Raw genomic sequence first — 6,400 nt, forward strand, 5'->3', positions numbered from 1 at the left:
TAGTGTCGATCTTAGTCGTCACGGATACAAGACGGACCCTTTCGTGCTCGCACAACATGTGGCTCAAGTGTTCTATGTTTCTGACACAACAAACAAAAGACTCAAGGTGGTTATACCTGAAAAACGGCGAATCGTCGGTGTTGAGAATGCGGTCGATGAGGAAGAGTTTGATCAGTTTGATGAGATACCTTCTTTCGCCACCTAAATGATCAAGCCAAGAATACCATCGGCCAACGAAACTCCCTACTTGCGCAACGACCATCAAGAAAAATTCAAGAATTTCAAAAAACCAAGGGAGCAACGCAAAGTAGCAAAATGATTGGGCACACAATGTATATTAATTGTTCCTTTGTCAAATACGGTTATTTTGTGACTTTAATTGTTCCTTTGTGAAATATGGTAATTGTGTGACTTTAATTGTTGCTTTGTGAAATATGGTAATGCGTGAATATTTGAATGAAAGTGTTGTGTTTTGATTTAAAATTGAGTGAAAATTTGAAAAGAATTCAGTTTTAGAACTGAATTCGTATGTTCAGTTCTGGAACTGAACAAATTTAGTTCTGGAGACTGAATTGCGTGAGTGGGTGGGGGGGGGGGGAGAAAATCCAAAACGCGCATCAACTAAGGCGCGTCTCGCATTAGGTACACGGGGATGGCCCCAAGAAGGCAGAGGGGCGGGCCAAATGCGAGATGCGCGTCAACTAAGGCGCGTCTCGCATTTGGGATGAGAGACGCGCCTTACTTGACGCGCGTGTGATAGTTCGTGTATTTATAATGCTAGGCATATATTTTGTTAGTGTGAAATATATGTTTGTTTGTATAAACCTTATGTATGTTTATGTGAAACTTTTAAAAAATTAAAGTGTAAGTAAAAAGGGTATTTTTGTAATTACAGAAAAACCTAGGGTTATTTTTGCAAAATGTGTTTGGATGGGGGGTAATTTCAAAATAAGTGAAAGGTGGTTTTGGTAAACATGTTTTTCTTATGTTATCCTTTGTAAAAATGTATGTTTATTTGAAAGTTTTATTTGAAATGTGTGTGTAGTGAATTGTGTAAAAATTTTGGGTAAAGTGGTAAAAATAAGGGTATTTATGTGAATTTATAAAAGTACAAGTCCTTTTATGCAAATGTCTGATTTACAAAAGTAACTTTTAAATTTACTCAGGACTAGAGTGTAAAAGTGCAAGTCATCATGACATGTCTATCCAATCATTATGACGAGTCTATCCCGTCATCATGACGTGTCATAAATGTTTGCATTTAGGTCCTGAATTTTATAAAATTTCATTCTTTAGGACAAACACAATACAAATCCAACTTTTGTTCAAAAATGCACGTGTAAAAATACAAGTTTTGAGTTTTTGAACTTGAGCCCTAAAGCAATGTTGTAGAGCTTGAAAAACTCTCCAACTTCCATTTTGGGCATCTCTTCATTAGGGTTTTAAATCAACGGGAAATTTTTGTTTTACAACCAGGTCCCTGCCATTTTCTATAATTACGTATAAGTCCTTGGGGAATTCCATCCGTCCTTCTTCTCTCCTCTCCCTTATCCTGGCGTCTCTGTTCTTTTCCTTTCCCCACTGGCGCATGCTCTGTTAAATTCCATTTTCCCTTCTTCTTCCCCATCTCTATCCCTTCCTGCTTCCCCTTTCTCTTGTCAACACAGGCAGCAGTAGCAAGAGGCAGGCCAGCGGCCGGACGAGCCAGCACGGAGCGATGGGCCTGAGCGAGCGCACGGGCTCGGGTGACGGCCGGAGCTCGGGGGCACGCGGGAGCACACGGCCCAGGCGCGCGCGCGAAGCGGAGCGGGCCGGCGCTCGGCGGCTGGCAGCGGAGGCCTGGGCGCTAGCTGCGGCTGGGCTGGCGGCGCATATCGCGGGCAGGCCAGGCGCGCGGGAGATGCGGCGCTAGCGGCACCAGCGGGCCCAGGAGTGCGTGGCTCGGGCAGCCGGCCGCGGGAGGAGCGGGCGCCGCGGTTCGGCGCGGAGGCTAGCGCAGGCGGTTCGTGGCAGCAGGCAGTGCGGAGTAGGCGCCGGGCGCGTGTGGGCGAGTGGAGGCATGCGCGGTGGCAGGCGGCAGCGTGTGCGGGCGCGCGCGCAAGCGGTTGGGCCGGCGGCTGGCGAGCGGCAGACACTGGCGGCCAGGCTAGGCGCGCGGGTGGGCGATGGCCAGGCAGCAGCGGAGCGGCGCCTAGGCAGAGCGTGAATGTGAAGTGGAGCGGGTGGAGGCAGGCATTGGAGTGGGGCCGGCTGTGCAGGGATGGAGCAGAGCGCGCTGGAACGGGAGCAACTGGCGACGTTGTGCAGGGAAGTTACGTGCGCGCGGGTGGCGCGCGTGAGCCGAGCGCAGGAGCGAAGCCGACGGCTTCAGGCGAGGAGACGGCGCTGGCTCGCGGGCGTTGGGCGAACAAGAGTTGGAGCGCAGCACAGTGGAAACAGCGCATCGGTTTGGGAGTGGCGAAGACAGGGGCGAAAGCTGGTGATGCGGGCGCACGGATCGAGTAGCACGTGCGCGGCGGAGCAGAGTGGGCTCTGGTGCGTGGATGCGCGGGAATGACATGGCAAGGCTGGAGCAAGCACGGCGCAGATGTAGGCGGCGTGGGCGTGTGGGTGCAGGAGCAGGACTCGAGCGGAGGTGAGGCGTGGCGGCTCGGGACCGACTCGCACGAAGGGCGACGAGGTCGCGCACGGTAGTACCTTGGCAAGAACGGTCGCGGAGGGACCTGCAACACGGCAAGGCCGAGGCGAGTGCGAGCCCGACAACAGGAGGAAGAAGAATAACTATGCAGGGTGACGACATGCAGAGCAATGATGTGTGGAGGTGGCGATCGGATGCGGTGAGCTCCCTTGATCCTCGTGGAGGCGGAGAAGCGCTTATAGCGCGGCAAGTCGGAAGGAGAAGTTGCGGAGCGAAGGCGGCGGTCAGGCATGACGAGCTTAGAGGAGGCACGCACGGCAAGCTCCCTTTATCCGTGCGGAGGTCGAAGCAGGAGCAATGCGACACGGGTCCGACACGCAACGCAGGACTGACAGCCGGCTTAGCTCGTTCCCGCAGGCACGTGCGTATGCAAAGCAACAGGCTACGCGCGAACAGGTTGAGGGCCAGAGATGCGGGAGCAAAAGAAGGTTTAGCTCGTGAGCAGATGGACCCTGGAGGTTCGTGGAGGAGATGGCATAGTGAACCCATTCGGCTCCATCGTTTCGTTCCAGGGATTCACGACTTCCAGCAGCTCTTATTCCTCGTCGATCACCGAGCAAGACCACGAGTCACCACGGAGACTACTCCTTCGGCCATCTTCCACCCACGGCAACCATTTCCAGCAAGCTTCTTCGTCACTCACGACATCTCGTCATCGGCGAGTTCATCTTATCGCCGATCCTGTTCATCACGGGAATTCACTTTCCGCCCATTCTTCCTCCACATCCGAAACTGCCCCAAGGTTTGCCCTGTTTCTTTGAATCTTCTTAATGCCGGCGATTCTTTTGCCGGGATATCGTCGTTAACTTCCTGTTATCTGTTTTCCCGGACCAGTGACTTGATTGCTATGTTTTAGAAAGTTCTAGGGTGTCCTTTGTAAAATTTTCAAAACTTTCTTTGTTTCAAATCAGTGAACATTTACGAGTTTGTGTTATGCTCTTGAATTGAAAGTCTTGATCTGTGGTCTAGGTTAAATGTTAGGGAATGAATGCTTTGTTTGTACCATATATTGTATGCATGTGTTTTAACTGAAAGATAAATCATAAGATGTATGTTTCAAGTGGAAAAGTGTGGTAATTAGTTAATCCATCACACAAATGCTCCTGTCCCTACCGTCAAGATGTTATCCTCGTCTTGATTGTTGTTTCTTTAAGTTCCTTGTCGTATAAGGATCCCCGTTAGTTCTTGTGTGTCTGCTGCTTAGCCAAAACATCTCTGCGGTTATGCTTCAGCGTTGACTATCTGTTCAGCCGCTAGGCATCCGTTTCCCTTGAGTCTAGGATGTTTCTGTGTAACAGCTGTCAGTCGATACTTCTACCATCGGCTGGTTAGCTGATACGATTGTTACCTTTCTAGTATCGGCTACTGCCGATACAATTCTTTTGTCCTATCCTACATCGACTGCACATAGTCGATGTAGTGGAGATGCACACACAATCTTAGGGTTCTTGCCAATCGGCCGACCCAAACCAATTTTTGGTTGCTTTTCCATGTCGGTCAAACACGGCCGATCAATCCTTAGTTTCCCCATCCTTGTCCACACACTTCTATCAGTCGATTTATCGACTGAGAGGTCAGCTTTACACCTATCGATCATATATCCTTACCCATACTCCAATCGGCTGTACGTCACTCAAATAGTTGTGCTGACATAATCGAGTCAATACAACCACACTTAGTTACCTAGAATAACACTTAAGCACATCTCAATTAAGACAACTGCTTTAGGAATCATCCTTCTGCCAAGGTAATCGATGCTTTCATCGATCATCTAGGAACCCGGTGCATTCATCAATCGGCTAAACCCATGTTGTTTCCATCGGCTCTGTTGTAATCTTCAACAAGTAGCCGATCCAAATTGGTTGTCCTCTTAAAACTCTATCTAAGTTTAGTTCCGATCTTTCTGATTGATATGTAAATAGTATGTTATATGAGTGCTAGATTGCAATTGAATTGTGAAGTAAGGTAGTTTTATGTGCATACTTTGAATGAAATGTTGCATTGCATGTAGATACGATTACTTCGGCAACGGTACCTACGAGATCTCCCCGGAGTCTACGGAGGATGTTCCTGAAAATCAAATGAACATCACCAAGAGATCAAATGAAGCCCCGAACCAAAGTTCGGAAGATATTAACATTTCTGACTTCAGCCCCACCAGTAAAGGCAAGCCCCGGACATATCCCACTACTTTATTTACACTACAATCTATGTCTATATATATTATATCTTGCATTAAGTCTAGGAGTTGAGATGAAACCCTAGTTGCATAAGATCTTAGGAATCCAATGTATTGCTCCCGAGTCCTTATCGCTTAGATGCTCTGCTAAATAGGACCGGCAGAAGTCGGGTGATTTCCTGTCACTCGCGCGATATAGGAGTTGCATGTTTACTATTCTGCAACCACTATAAGGATGACGGACAGGGTCATGTACCGTGTCATGACCTGGAAGTTTACCCTGTCTGTTTTGATAAAATCTTTAAGGTCGAAATGTGTGGTAGTGGTGGCTAAGTTTTTGAAAGTACTAGCCACATGCCGCAAAATATGGTAAGCGGTAAGCCTAGTACCCGAATGGCCCGGCAAATGGACTTGTCTCCACCACTCGACCTTTATTTTATGTTCACACGCACCGACGTGTGGGAGTACGTTCTGCATGGCAAACAGGAATACGGGTTTTGCAGTCGCGCTACAGACGTATGTCCTGCACGAGTGATGTGCGTACGGTCCTGCAGTCGCTTGTGGTGGCCCTGATCCATAACCCGGAATATGAGGGAAACGGTTGCTTCGGAACGCCCTGTTGGTATTCCAAGCGTGTATGTTAGGTTTACCTTGCAAGGTTAAATTCGATTCGAATCGTTCGCCTCTCACGATGCATGAGACTACTTATCCCTTTTACCACATTGAGTAAAAAGTGTTATTGTTGATGAGATAATCTTGGTGGATGATAATATCTATCATGCTTGTTTCGTATAGGTGCTAACCTAGAATGGCTAATCAAGCTAGAATCTGAAAGCTAAAACTTGAAAGTAGGTTATACTCTTAGTCGCCTTTCAGCTAAAATGAGCCCAGAGCCTCTGCAACACTTTCATAAGTCTAGTTATGGGCTAAAGTATACCCAATCCCGGGTAAGCCTTGCTGAGTATTAGTATACTCAGCCTTGCTAGTTTTATGTTTTTTAGGTAAAGCCTTTGAAGATCCTACTCTTTCCTTGTTTTGGCCCTACTCTCTTCCAGAAGGTTGGTCCGCGGAGTGGGAGCCGTCCCCGGCCAACATTGATGATACCGAGTGATGTCGTGCCCGGGCTTAGCATGACATCCGTCTTAACGACGTGTTGTAATCGTCGCGTATGTTTTCCGCTGCTAAAGATCATAGCTTCAACAGTTTGTAATGTTTTCTTTAAGTTTAAAACTTCGTATTTCTTTTGGAAACTCTTCTAATGTAATTCTCTGTGATATAAAATGTGATGGTGATTGTATCTCTGGACTCACCTTCGTGTGAGGTAACCTTATTTGATCCTGTGTATCGGTGGTTTATCGGGACGTTACCCGACAGGCCAAGGGATTATACCATTTGAAGCACGTTGGAGCCCTCTGGAGTGGACTCGCGTACTTGAGCCGGTATAATTCAGGTTGGTTCTGCCACAGCGCGTCTCGCATTTGGCCCGCCCCTCTGCCTTCTTGGGACTTTATTCCAATTTTCAC

The sequence above is a fragment of the Panicum hallii genome, chromosome 3, assembly GCF_002211085.1.
Source record: "Panicum hallii strain FIL2 chromosome 3, PHallii_v3.1, whole genome shotgun sequence".
NCBI classification, from domain to species: Eukaryota; Viridiplantae; Streptophyta; class Magnoliopsida; order Poales; family Poaceae; genus Panicum; species Panicum hallii.